Source organism: Heterocephalus glaber, unplaced genomic scaffold, assembly GCF_053883595.1.
Source record: "Heterocephalus glaber isolate CG9 unplaced genomic scaffold, H.glaber_assembly_v1.0 deba00001831, whole genome shotgun sequence".
In the NCBI taxonomy this organism is placed as follows: domain Eukaryota; kingdom Metazoa; phylum Chordata; class Mammalia; order Rodentia; family Bathyergidae; genus Heterocephalus; species Heterocephalus glaber.
In genome coordinates this window covers 687,397-700,713 of record NW_028258491.1, presented here as the reverse complement: position 1 = coordinate 700,713, position 13,317 = coordinate 687,397, and positions in this window count along the sequence as shown.

Sequence of the window (13,317 nt, the reverse complement as noted above, 5' to 3'; positions counted from 1 at the left end):
GTTTGTTTGGAGGACAGTGATTGCCTATTAAGCCTGTATAAGAAGTGAGAGCAATTGGCCAGGAGTCGGTAGCCTGCATAAGCCAATAGATTTGATCTTTGGGGTAGGGTTGGATAATAATATCAGGTTTCTTTTCAAAATACATTTTTCCATGGTCTCTGCCTAGGATAATCAGGTCTGTAACCGCAATATAGTAGGGATAGAAGACCTGTTTAGGGGAAACGGGGAGATGAACCCACATAAGGGGTGTGGTTTATCAGAAAACAGCAGTGGGAGAGAGAGAGAGGTTTTGCAGATAACATGCTGCAAAGGAGAGTTATAATCCATAAAGGTAATTGTTTGGTTTTGGATAGCTTGTTTTACCATGCTAATGGCTTTATGGCCCTTGGCGGTGAGCTCCCGAGGTGAAGTGGGGTGGCTATCTCCTTGTAGGGTATCATAGAGAGGTTTCAGGTCATGTTTAGTAAGTTTTAAATATGGCATGAGCCAATTTATATCTCCGAGCAATTTTTGGAAGTCGTTTAGGGTTTTAAGATTGTCCAACCCTAAGGTAAGCTTTTGAGAGGAAATGTTATGTCCCCTCATCTGAAATCTGAGGTAAGTATAGGGGTCTTTTAGCTGAACTTTATCAGGGGCAATTTGGAGGCCACGAGACTCGAGGGCCTGTCGGAGATCAACATAACAGGCTAAAACCTCACTTTCTTGTTGTCCTGCCACTAGGACATCATCCATATAATGGACAATGTACATCTGAGGCCAGTTGTCTCAGGTGGATTGGAGGGCTGCGGTCACAAATGACTGGCATAGGGTGGGACTATTGGCCATGCCTTGGGGCAGTACTAGCCATTGAAAGTGTTGCATTGGAGCACAGAAATTGGTCGCCGGAAGGCTAAATGCAAGGCATTTTTGATCAGTAGGGTGCAAGGGAATGGTGATAAAACAGTCCTTTAAATCAATGACAACTTTATAATATCCAAGGGGGATGGCTACCGGTGAGGGAAGACCGGGTTGTAAAGCTCCCATAAGTACCATGGTTTTATTGACTCTTCTAAGATCTTGTAAGAGCCTCCATTTTTCTGACTTTTTCTTAATGACAAAGATGGGAGTATTCCATGGGGAATTGTTGGGGATGATATGGCCAGCGTGAAGCTGTTTCTGTACCAGCTGCTGAGCTGCTAATAACTTATCTTTGGAAAGGGGCCATTGATCAATCCATACCAGATCATCTGAGAGCCAGGTGATATTTTAGCATGGTCCGCAGGAGTGTCAATGACCCCTATGGAAAATGGCCTAACCCTGCTTGGGGGGGGTCAAAGAACTGGCTCAATGGGCTATATAATACCTGCAGAATTTTTATCTAGCCCTTTTTCTGGAATGTACCCATTTTTAAACATCTGCATAGTGACGACTTCATTAGGGCTAGAGATAATCATCTCCATTTGTGATAACAGGTCTCTCCCCCATAGATTAATGGGTAACCCTGAGGTGATCTAAGGTTGAATGGTGTCCTTATTGCCATCTTGGTCTTTTCAGGTCAGATCTTTGGCACTTTGTTTAGGGTTTTGACTCTGACCTATACCCTTGAGGTGGGTGAGGGTGTCTTTTAATGGCTACGCCTGAGGCCAATCTTCTCCTTTGATGATAGTTACATCAGCACCGGTGTCTACCAATCCCGAAAACTGTCTCCCATCTAACCGTAAGGTCATGAGAGGCTTCTGGGCTGAGAGTATATCCGACCAGTAGACATCAGATGAGCCGAATCCCTGGATACCTCTGACATTGTTAAGAGCCTTATTAGAGGTAGGGAGAAGGGGAAGGAGTAACAATTGAGCAAATCTTTGGCCTGATTGAAGGGTGTTAATGGCTTTGGGGGAAGAAACCATAACTTTAATCTCTCTGGAGTAATCACTATCAATCACCCCTGGGTAGATTAGCAGCCCATCCATAGTGCTGCTGCTTCTGCCTATTACAAGCCCAAAGGTCTCCTTAGGCAGGATTCCAAAGACCCCTGTCGAGAGGGCCTGTATCCCCATTTCTGGAGTCAATACTCTGTGGGCGGTGAAACTGAGGTCCAGTCCGGCACTTCCCATTATTGTTCTGAAGAGGTCTGAAATGGATTGGTGTTTGCTGGAGCAAAATTGAGTGCCCCATAAATTTGTTTGGGTCCAGGGGCCTGGGGCTGGCCCCCTTTCTCGTTTCCCTGGTCCGGATTATGGGCAAGCGGGAGGGGCCGGCTTTGAGCATCCGTCACAGACTTGCATTTATTTGCCCAATGTCTCTCTTTATTGCATCAAGGTCAAGGCCCCGGAGGTGTGGCTCTAGGGGCTGACGCCCTAGGGGCCTGACATTCCTTGGCAAAATGACCCGTTGCCCCACACCGGAAACATTTGTTACCCAGGAGGCGTGACAAAAACTGTTTGACCTTGTAACCATGCATGGCGGCAGCCATAAAAAGCCCCTGTTGGTAGGTGGTCCCAATTTCTGAGCAAAAGGCGAATGTAACCTGAGAGATCAGGTTTTTTTTTTTTTTTTTATAAGGGCAGATGGTGGCCTGGCAAGCAGCATTAGCATTTTCAAAAGCAAGCTCTTTAACAAAATCTGTCCCGGTTTCTGTGCTCCCAAAAATCCGACCAGCTGCTGTGAACAGGCGGTGAACAAAATCCGCGAAGGGCTCATCAGGCCCCTGTCGGATATTGGTGAGAGAAGTCAATTTTCTGCCACCGATTTTAAAATGGCCATTGTGTAAGGTGCAGTGTCCCCATATTGAGCAGCGGCCGTTTTAAGTTCTTTAATGACCTTAAAATCGAAACCACTGTGGCGTCTCCACGCCTGTCCCTGCGCATCAGTAGTTTCAGTTACAGGAAAGGCTTCCACATTTTCAAGTTCTATGGGTTCTCCTGATCCGGATGGCACCCTAGGGGCCGCCCCTCTAATGGGGGATCGTGGCTTAAATTTGTCCTCTCTACGGACATTTTCATGGGTTTTGTCTGTGCTTAAGCCTTCGAGCTGGGTAATAAGTTCCTGGTGTTCCTTTTCTAATATTATTTGTTTTTTTTGAAATTTTATCTTGTCCCAGAGTTTCTTTTGGGGATCAACAGCAGGGCATGCCAAAACGGGCACAATTGGGAGTGTTGGGTACTGGAACATAAGGAGGCAGACATTGAATTACGGGTGGCCAATCAGGATTGCGATATCTGGTGGCCTCCTCCTCAAGATTGTCCCAGTCAGCCTCCCCCGGATCGTTCTGTGGCAAGGAGGGGTGTCTGAGGTGGCAGAAGGCCAGTTCCTCCTTTACAGGCAGGGCGGGGTCAGAGGCAGGGGCTGAAAGAGCAGAGGCAGAAGCTGAGAAGCACCAAAGCTTTTCTTTAAAAGGCTTGGAAGAGGCAGAGCCCCCCTGTAAACCCTCATCAGTTGCATTTTGTTTTTTCTTGTTTGAGTCATCATCACTATCAAAAGACATCAAGTCTTCTCCCTCATTCTTTGAGGGAGTCCCGACCCGCAGGGGTTCAGGCCTCGGTGCCATCTTGGCATCTCGGGGGGTGTTTACAAACTCCTCACTCCGAGGGAGAGTGATCGAGCCTTCCTCTGATTGGAGAGCTGTCTCCCCAACCTGGGTGGCTTGAGCCACCAGCTGATCTTTGGTTTTTTGGGAGATAATTTCATTAATAAGATTCCAATAAGAAAATGCAGTAATCGGGACCTTTCCTGGTCCACAAGTAGCATAATAATCTTTAAGGGCCTCCCCTACTCTTTTCCATCTCCTCTCGTCAATGGTACCCTTGGCGGGAAACCAAGGGCAGAGATCTCTAATATAATAAAAAAAATTTTAACAAATGTTTGACTGTAACCTTTACCCCTCATGTCTGTAAAGTTTTTCTAAGACCTTCTACAAACAACTCATGTTGGCTAATCTCCTGTCCCATAATCACTGCTCAACTCACCGAGGTGCAGGAAAGACGGCAGGTTCACGTCAGATGCAATCCTCTTTTTTCTATTTTATTTGTCTCTTCTATTTTATTTGGCCCCCAAGCAGCATTGTTCACTGGATCCCCCGTTCTCGGACCCCACGCTGGGCGCCACTTGTCCCGGCCCGCGGGTAAGTCAACGGAGACCCTAGAGGGGGAGTGAGAATGACAAAGGACAGGGGACACGAGAGATGGAGACAAGACAGGTTTCTGATCAAGTCTCATTTATTGCAGAAGCTGCTACAGCATATATACCGTAGGGCTAGAGGGAAGGAGCAAGGGGAGGGTACTGGGGCTACTTCCTTGTTGCCGGGTAGACTTGCAGCACGTCCAGACATGCCCGTAAAAGGCACTCAAAAGTTCTAGCGGGGGGGCAAGGCCCCCCACAGCTATGCACAATCCAAAACGCAATAAATCCTTTGCAACAGCAAAGGCCTGTAAAAGTAGCTGTTGTGTATTTGCAGAGATTAGTATGTCATCCATATAATTTGTTAAACATACAGTAGGGAATAATTTACGAGTAGCTAGAAGAGCCTGTGCGACAAAAAGCTGACACAATGTGGGGATGTTAGCCATTCCTTGAGGCAACACAGTCCACTGAAAGCGCTTCATCGGTTCTTTATAATTCGTGCTAGGTACCGAAAAGGCAATTCGAGGTCAGTCACTTGGCCACAAAGGAACATTAAAGAAGGAGTCTTTTCAATCTATAATTATAAGCGGCCATTTCTGGGGGATTGCCACTGGGCTCAGTAAGCCAGGTTGCAGTGCCCCCATTGGAATGAGGCTTGCATTAACTGTACATAAGTCCTGAAGCAAACACCATTTGCCTGGCCTTTTAGGAATAACAAAGATAGTTGTGTTCCAAGGGCTCACAGATGGTTCTAAATGCCCCTTGTTAACTAGTTCTAATGAGAGTTGTTGTAGAATGGTTAGTTTCTCCTGTGGTAGGGCCCATTGATTAACCCAAATGGGATCATTTGATTTCCATTGTAAAGGCAAGTCTGCCTTGGGTGGAGAAACTTCTTCAATAGCCCCAACTAAAATTTTTGCTAATATCCAATTCCAAAGCAATTATTTTTTGTTTCTGTTCTATAGGCTGTGTTGTTCCCTGAAGTTGCTTGCCCAATCCTTTCCCTGGTTCGTATACCATTTAAGACATCATCTGTTGGCCCGGTGAAGTTTCAGGGGACAAAGTAGTCACTACAATTCTCCATTCTTCCAACAAATCTCTGCCCCATATGTTTACAGGTATGGGAGCTATGTAAGGACAAATATATCCCAGTTGACCATCAGGCCCTTCATAAGGCAGAGGAATGGAGCTTTGTAAAATTTGTTGGGAGGCACTAAGGCCTACCAGAAATGTTTTAGTTGGTTTTTCCCCCCAAGATGATGGCCAAAAACATGTGCCAATAATGGACACATCCGCCCATGTGTCTATCAATCCCATAAAGAATTTGCCATTCAATTTAATTTTGAACATGGGGCAGTTTTTGGAAGTCTCTTGAGTGAAATAAATCTCTTCTTGAGGAATTTCTGGCTGAGGATACTCTTGGGAATTTTTAAGGCTAACATTATTTAATTGTGGTTTAGGCAAGAGCAACAATTGTGCAATATAATCTCCTTGTTTTATTACCCAAAGTCCTGTGGAGCTAACAGGAACACACAATTCCGAGGTACAATCAGAATCAACAATGGCTGGATAACAGCAATGCCTTTCATAGTTAGAGAGAATTTTCAAAGTATCAAGCCAATGGTTCCGGGGGGGGGGTCCATGAATTCCTGTGGGGACAGATTAAAAAAAGGTCTAAATGGGGTAGGAGAATTGGGAGGGGTGGGGCTAATGGAAAGAAGGGAAAGGAAAACTATAAGAAAAGGAAAAAAAGGAAAAAAGTCTTCATAAATAGGGAGGCGTGGAGGGTTTGAAAGGAGGACAGGGAAGTGAGAAAAAATAAGAACCAAGACACACTATGCAAAGGTACAAGTTACCAATGATGAATGTAACTATTGCATATCTAAAATGTACCAATAAACTAAATGAAAAAATATATATTATTTGAAATTTCCATTAAAAAGTGGCAAGTGGCAGAGGAAGAAATTAGGTAGATGAAAACCATTACATATATGGTAATGGTTAATAAACATGGGTGATGAACTCAGGTTCATTGCACATACTTTCATTTTTAAATTTTATTTCATTAGTACATGTTGGAGTACATGAAATTTGCCTTAGGCAGGAGGTGCAAGAATTTAACACATTTGATTCATTTTTATTCCTCTTCTTCTTCCCTCCCACTTGCACCTCTAGATCCCCATGATCTCTTTTCATTATTATGTTGACTATTATTAATTTTTTTCATGTTTGCAAATCATTTGGTTAGCCTAGTTCTCTTGCCTACAACCTAGCTACAGGATAACTCCAGTTTGGCCTCCGGTCACAACAAGCAAGGGCTCAATTTCCATTTTGCGGCAGCAGTGCATCATCCCTATCATATTTGGAGTGGCAATATTTAGCCCAGTGAATACCTTTTTTGGCATCAAAGGCAAAGGCCAGGTGGTACCTTATTTTCTCTGGATGCCTGACTCAGTGGCCCTGGGCCAGGCTGTAAAGCCACTTTTATTTTGCAGTTTTTTCTGAGATGCCCGATTTCTCCACAATTAAAACATTTTAAATCATTGTGTGTACCACATAAATGTTGGGAGATGGCTTGAGCCATCAGAGCTGAATTGTATAAAGGAGACCCAATATTCTGGCATGCCTTAATATATGCTCCAAGATCTTTATCGGGGTGAACAGGATTTATTGCCTGTTTGCAATCCATATTAGCATTTTCATAGGCTAGCTGTAAGATCAGGATATCTGCTGCCTGGGAATTACAAATCTGTCTCCTAACAGTTTGCTGTAATCTTGCTACAAATTCTGTGTAAGTCTCCACTGGCTCTTGCATGATTTGAGTAAAAGATTTTGTTGGTGCACCCTCAACTGGCACAGAAGCCCAAGCCCTCCACAGGAGGTCCTCTAGCTGGTGGAAGAGTAACGCTGGGCAACAGGCCTGCCTGATTAAATCTGAAAAGTCACCTGTGCCCAATAACATGTAGATAGTAACTTCTCTCGACTAAACATCTCCCTGAGCATTTTTATGAGCCTGTTCCCTGATTAAAGAATGAAGTTCCACCTCAAAGTGGAGATACTGAGCTGAGGATAGGCAAGTTTTTGCAAGATGAAAAACATCATGAGGAACCAAAGAATAAGTCTGAAGTACATTGTCCAACAAACCCACTGTATAGGGGCTTTGGTCACCATTGGTTAGCACTCTCTGCCTGAGGTCCTTTAGGATGGTAAAATCAAATGAGGCATGAACATACATGTCCACCTCTGAGTTGTCAGGATCAGGCAAAACTGAGACAGGAAAGCACAAAGGGTGTCCCACTGCCTTGCCTAATGTCACAGCCTTTTGCAAGGCATGGCAATAGGGAGTGGCCCCAGAAAAGGGCTTCACAAGAGGGGCAGCTAAACCTCTGTGAGATGGCTGAGGGGCTAGAGAGTTAGGGTCTTCCTCAGTATGCTGTAGCGGTGGAGCAGAAGCCACAGTGAGATGAAAGCAAATCAGAGGAGAAGCCAAACATGCAGAAACCTGGACAGAAGGCTTGGTGGGGAGAGGGGTAGCTGAGGTTTCCTGAATTGACTGAGAGAATTTGAGAGCAGGGTGGACTAAGGCCCAAGTGGGGAGCATTTGGGGGGAGAGATGATCACCCCTTCACCCAGCCTCATGGAGAACAGTACCTACATGTTCCCACACTATTAAGTTCTTTGTCCCTTCCTGGGGAAAAAAATGGGACATACATTTGAATGTCTTTTAACAAATCTATCACAGCACCCTTAGGTACTGGGTACATAGCTTGCTTTAACAGTGACTTAAGTAATTGGGCAAAGTTATGCTGTTCTGATGACAGAGACTGACCCATAGTTATAACTCAGCAAAGATAGAAAATTACCCCCAGCTGGACACACTTACCACCAGTGTCCCTCGTCCTAGTCTGGAAATCGTCCAGGGAGATCTATGTGCTGTCTCTATTACTCCAAGTTTGTCTCACAGGCGAGTTCACCCCTGGATTTGATTCACATCCATGTTGGGCTCCAAATGTAGGGAACAGAGGAAGGGGACATTACCAGAACCTCTGCAGTGAGTCCTGGTCTCCTGAGAGCCATGGAAGCACTTGGCAGATTACAGGAAAGGTAGAAAATGAGACTAAGAAGAAGCTGAGCTTTGGGTCTGATCAGTGCTCCTCTGGGCAGCAAAAACAAAGCCCCCAGCTTACCACATCTTTTATTCAGTACCTCGTAACAAATGACTTGCAGAGAATTCAGTACATTGGGAGAAACAAATGTAACAAATGACTTGCAGAGAGTTCAATAGTTCACATTGGGATAAACGAGGTATAACAAAAGGCTTGCAGAGAGTTCAGTACATCTCAGGTAAAAAAGATGTTAACAGTCCAAGAACAAGGAAGAACTGAGCAGATGTTCGTTTTCCCAGGATGTTTTCAGCTCCCAGGCTGTTTCTTGTCCTGGAGAATCACAGCATCACTGGATCACTGAAATCTCTGTTGTGACCAGAGGCCAAACTGGAGTTATTCTGTAGCTAGGCTGTAGGCAAGAGAACTAGGCTAACCAAATGATTTGCAAACATGAAAAAATTAATAATAGTCAACATAATAATGAAAAAGAGATCATGGGGATCTAGAGGTGCAAGTGGGAGGGAAGAAGAAGAGGAATAAAAATGAATCAAATGTGTTAAATTCTTGCACCTCCTGCCTAAGGCAAATTTCATGTACTCCAACATGTACTAATGAAATAAAATTTAAAAATGAAAATATGTGAAATGAACCTGAGTTCACCCATGTTTATTAACCATTATCATATATGTAATGGTTTTCATCTACCTAATTTCTTCCTCTGCCACTTGCCACTTTTTAATGGAAATTTCAAATAATATATATTTTTCATTTAGTTTATTGGTACATTTTAGATATACAATAGTTACATTCATCATTGGTAACTTGTACCTTTGCATAGTGTGTCTTGGTTCTTATTTTTCTCACTTCCCCTGTCCTCCTTTCAAACCCTCCACCCCTCCCTATTTATGAAGACTTTTTTTCCTTTTTTTCCTTTTCTTATAGTTTTCCTTTCCCTTCTTTCCATTAGCCCCACCCCTCCCAATTCTCCTACCCCATTTAGACCTTTTTCTCCTATTTCACATAATTAATTATGTATTTTGATCCCTATTTACACATTTGGTTTCTCATACAATGAAAATTATTCAATATTTACACATGTGTCCTATTTATTTCATTTGAGTATTGCCTCTAATTTACATCCATTTAGCTATAAATGTCTCTAGTTTCTCATTCTTTATGGCTGAGTAGTACTCCACTTTATATAAAAAAATGTTTATCCAGTCTCCAGTTGATGGGCAAATGGGCTGTTTCCAAGCTTATCTATTACAAACTGTGCTGATATAAACATAGGTGCACATATATCACTGTGGTATGTTTCTTTTAATTCTTTTGTGAAGATAGCCATCAAGAGTATAGCTGGATCAAACAGGAGCTCTAATCCTAGCTTTCTGAGGTATCTCCATATTGATTTCCAATAGTTGCACCAATTTGCACTCCCACCAACAATAAAGAAGGGTTCCTTTCTCCACACAACACTGGCAGCATTTATTATTGGTTGATTTTTTGATAGCAGCCATTCTTTCTAGGATGAGGTGCAATCTCAGTGTTGTTGTCATCTGCATCTATTGAATGACAAGTGATGTTGAATATTTTTTCATATGTTTATTGGCTGCTTTTACTCCTTTGCCTGAGAAATGTCTGTTCATTTCAGATTCCCATTTTTGAATTGGATCTTTATGTTTGAGGGGTCTGATTTTTTTTAAGGTTTTTTTTAATAGATTCTAGATAGTAGTCCTTTGTCTGAAGAACAGCTGATAAAATTTTTCCCACATTGTAAGTTGTCTGTTAGCTCTGTTGGTGGTTTCTCTTGCAGTGCAGGGGCTTTTTAATAAAATGAAATCCCAGTTGTTGATTCTTTCTGCTAGTTTTTGTACTACTGAGGTTTTATTCACAAAGGTTTTTCCTATGCCAATGACTTTAAGAGTTCTACCTAACTTATCTTCCAGCAAGTTTAGTGTTTCTGTTTTGAAGACAAACATCCTCAATGGAGGAAAGATACCCTCTTTAATAAATGGTATTGGGAAAACTGGATTCCAACCTCCCAAAGACTAAAACTAGATCCATATCATTCACCAAGCACTAAACTAAAATCAAAGTGGATTATAGATTTAAATATCAAATAATATATTTTAAGTGTTTATATATATATATATGTTCATATTTCTCTCAGAGACTTTATAAACATCTCTTTCATTGTATGTTTAAATTTTATAAAAATGGATTAAATTTTATAAATCTCTTATTTTTAATGTAACATTAATTACATTTTTGAATTAGAATAGGAATAAATTTCCTGTGTTTCAAGTTAAGAATATGTCAAAAATAAGGGGACATGTGACTATGTAAGATTAAATATTATATAGCTGAGGGGCTGGGGATTTAGCTCAGTGGTTCTGCTGCCTGCCTCACAAGCACAAAATACCAAATTTGATCCCCAGTACCCCCCCAAAATATTATACAACTGAAATGATATTTAATAAACATATTCTCATCCATGCTGGTCTCATTCACTAGGCTTGAGGGGTTGTCTAGCTTGGAGTGAGCAGGATAAATTCTTCCACATTTTCTAATTTGCTCTGAGACTTAAAATGATCAAGTGGTTTATTACCAACTCCTAAAGTTATCAAAAAAATATTTTAATTTTAGCGTCATTATGCATGTATGCATCTAAGTTCATTAAAATGGTTCTTATTCTTTGATGTTTAAGTGTGCTTATTTTAGTTCACCATAAACTTCTTAGAATTTTTTTGGTACCAGGGATTGAACTCCAATCTTTGTGCTTGCTAGGAAGGCGACAGAACCCCTGAGCTAAATTCCCGGCCCATGAACTTCTTAGTTTTACTTGTATCTCTGACATGGTGCAGGCTACCTCAAAGAGCTTCCTGGCTGTCCATCTGGTAAAATTCCATGCTGGTATTCCTCCTGTCCCCCATTTATCTTAAGATACTTTTCCAAGAGCCAGTGCAGTGACAAATGGTACTGTTGATCAATATGTTTGTTTCCTTAGGCACATTTCTGATCTAGATCTATGAAAATGGCTCAGGATTCTACATATGTGATAAAGGGCAATTATGAGTGTGTATTGATACTTTTAATTACATTCGGGATCATTTTTTGAAAATATCGAACCTAAGCAATTTTTACTAGAAAATCTAATCTGTCAGAAAAATTACTCTTATGCTGTACAAATAAAAATTAACATGAATGACACACAGAATCTTTATATATCCATTCAATGTGCATTTCTAGAGGCACAGATATTTCTTCTATTTTTACAAATCATTCAGTGATTTGATAAACCCCAACTAGTTTTACAAATGCATGCTTACTCAGGAAAGCATATATCCTAGTGCATCATTTGTGTATAAGTAGGGATTCTAGATAAAACTCTTGAAAGATTACTTAACACATTTTGGAGCTAAAATAGTTTTGCTGATTTTTAATGCAGAGTTACTTTCCATTTTAAACAGTCTCAACAGCAAATAGATTTCGCAAGTGCCTGCCAATGGAGGTTTCCATCATTTTTTTAATATGAGTCCTGAAAGGCATTAATCTAACAGATCATGCGAGAAGGAAATGAACATCAATATTTCCAGATTTACAAACCATTCTGAGGTCCAGAAATGTGCACTTATTAGGCAAATTCATTTCATGGAGCAACAGTGTTCTCTGGATTTCCTGATGAGTCTCTAAGGGCCCTGCCAACATTTAAAATTGTTTCCCTGAATTACATACTTGCAATGATGTAATCATTATTACACAATCACACGAACCTGTCTCTGGTGACTTTAGTTGCACCATAAAATTCCTATTGAAGTCTTAAATGAGGAAATGATCCTGAGGTTTCACCATTGAAAAATTGGTCCATATACATTTGGACATCTTACATGGATGTAAGAGCTACTGGAGGAACTGGCTATTCACAGTGTGGACCTGGTGAGTGCAAAGTGACATTATGAATATCATTATAACTGTCTCTGTCCTTCCTTCTAGGGTGAACACTCATTCATTTGGAATGAATTAATAACTTATGTGAAAAAAGAATGCATTTAATCAAATACAAAACTATTAGTATGCACTGATATACAGGGGACTTTCAAGTTACAACTGGCTTGATGTAGGAACAAATTGGGCTTTGAGTGGAATTCTAGTTTTAACTTAAGACCTAACTCTTGATATGAAATATGAATGTTGGCTGCTCGTACTTTCAGATGATTGCAGATGCAGATTTAACATGTACGGCTCTGAGTTTCCTTGAGAAGGAAAGTCACTGTTTAAAATAAAAATGAAGAAATATAAATATAATAAAAACATAAATTGGAATGATTCATAATTTGAATCTTCTAAGAATCTTTTTCTAAAAGTGCTGAATTTTGATTAGATAATCTGGTTGTAGCTTATTCCTCATTAGTACATCCCTTTTAGCTGGACCTGAGCTGAGGAGTGTTAGATACTCAATCATAATTTCCAGAATAACTAAGAATCAAATCACTATGTAAACCAGTGATGCCATGAGTGAATCCATTGAAATTTTATTTAATTCATTTTTAAAAGCACTCCACAGTATAAGGAAAACATTTCATTTTGTTGCAAAAGTCTTGTATTTTACAATTACTTTCTACTAAAGGAGATGTAGTCCCATTTGACACTATGGCAGAATATTAATTTAATGATTTTGCATGATAAAAAATGATTATTAATTCATTTCAACAAAATAAACAGATTAAATTATTATCTAGAGGGAAAAATTTAATTACCTGTATTATTTTAGTTGAATTTAGCACATACATGATTAAATATTTTCAACATACATTCTTATACAACAGCCACATTATTAACCATAATATTAATGCAATATCAGTTAATTTTGTTTTCACGTATAATTTCTATTCTTTTAATTGTCTAACAGTTTTGGAAATGTTTACACAAAATAAATATCTGAAACATATCTTGGTATCATTGGGTCAGTCCACACATTTGAGCATAAGATTTCACAGTAGTAAACAGTTTTGGGAAAAGGAAAAAGAAACACTTAAAATCCCAAACCATGTGCTCTAGGAAGTATGTTATTGTGTTACATACAAAGTCATGTTTTCACAAGAATACATCTCAAAAA